The sequence below is a fragment of the Callospermophilus lateralis genome, chromosome 1 (assembly GCF_048772815.1).
Source record: "Callospermophilus lateralis isolate mCalLat2 chromosome 1, mCalLat2.hap1, whole genome shotgun sequence".
Classification (NCBI taxonomy): domain Eukaryota; kingdom Metazoa; phylum Chordata; class Mammalia; order Rodentia; family Sciuridae; genus Callospermophilus; species Callospermophilus lateralis.
This window is the reverse complement of record NC_135305.1, coordinates 31,989,158-31,990,280: the sequence shown is the minus strand read 5'-3', so window position 1 is coordinate 31,990,280 and position 1,123 is coordinate 31,989,158.

The following is a 1,123-nucleotide window of genomic DNA, read 5'->3' as shown; positions in this document are numbered from 1 at the left end:
CACACACACACACACTTTCTGCCTAAAAAAAAAAAAAAAAAAAGTGTGGTGCACTCTTGTAAGCTCAGTGATGGGAAGCTGGGAAGCTAAGGCAAAGGTTAAAAAACATTTAAAATATTTTAAATACTTTATTTATTTAAAATAAAATAAAAGTCTAATCTGCACTAATCTGCAGTTTCTTATGAAAAATTCCAGCAAAACAATCTTCAAGAGGCCAATGTGATCAGTTACCATTGTTATTGCACTTATGCCATGATCAGGCCAAATTTAATGTGACTAGATTTTTATAAAAACAAAATAATTTTACTTTGATTATCTTTGATCAAAATAGGTGTGATTGTGGAGAAAAATGTTATGTCCCAATAAAAATCTATAATCTACCTGTGGGTATTCACCATCTTTGAGGTATTTTTAATCCTTTGTACACTGAATCTGATTGTCTTGAATTAATGTTTCTGACTTTTTCCCCCACTTTCCTGACTATAATTCACTGAACTAAATCTGACTTTTTCCTGAAACTCTATAAGCTGAAGCTGGATGACTTCATATAACTTTAAAAGATTCATCACCACACCAGTGTAAACCACTTTGGAAGTCCACCAGAACATGGTCCTTTGAGTTCTGGGAAATAACTGTGACTGTGGAACTGCTACTACCATCTGAAGATGCTTCAGTAACATTTAGAACTCTTTGTTGAGTGCCGTACAGACTAAAGACTGCATTTATAGTCCGATCATTAGTCCTATTGTCTTTTTCCATAGAAATACCTCTCATTATGCTCTATTGATTGCACTTGAACTAATTTGGGAGGCAACATAGTCCCACCTGCATCACCACTTCCTCAAATCAATTGCAGATTGACTGGACTGCCCTACTAACAGGAGTGGAAAGCTCGCTCAATGACATACAGGGTGATGTGCTTATATTTGATATTGTCTGCATATTTACCCTTCTTCTAATCTATGTTCTTCTCCTTTTTTAGATCTCTATCTCTCAGGTACTAACCTGAATCTTCTCTCATAGTCACTAGGTCAGTTCTTGATGTATGGAACTTACTGGAACATTTTGGATAAGAGAAATGAAGATTAGGACATATGACAAACAAAAATATGCCATAGTGGCA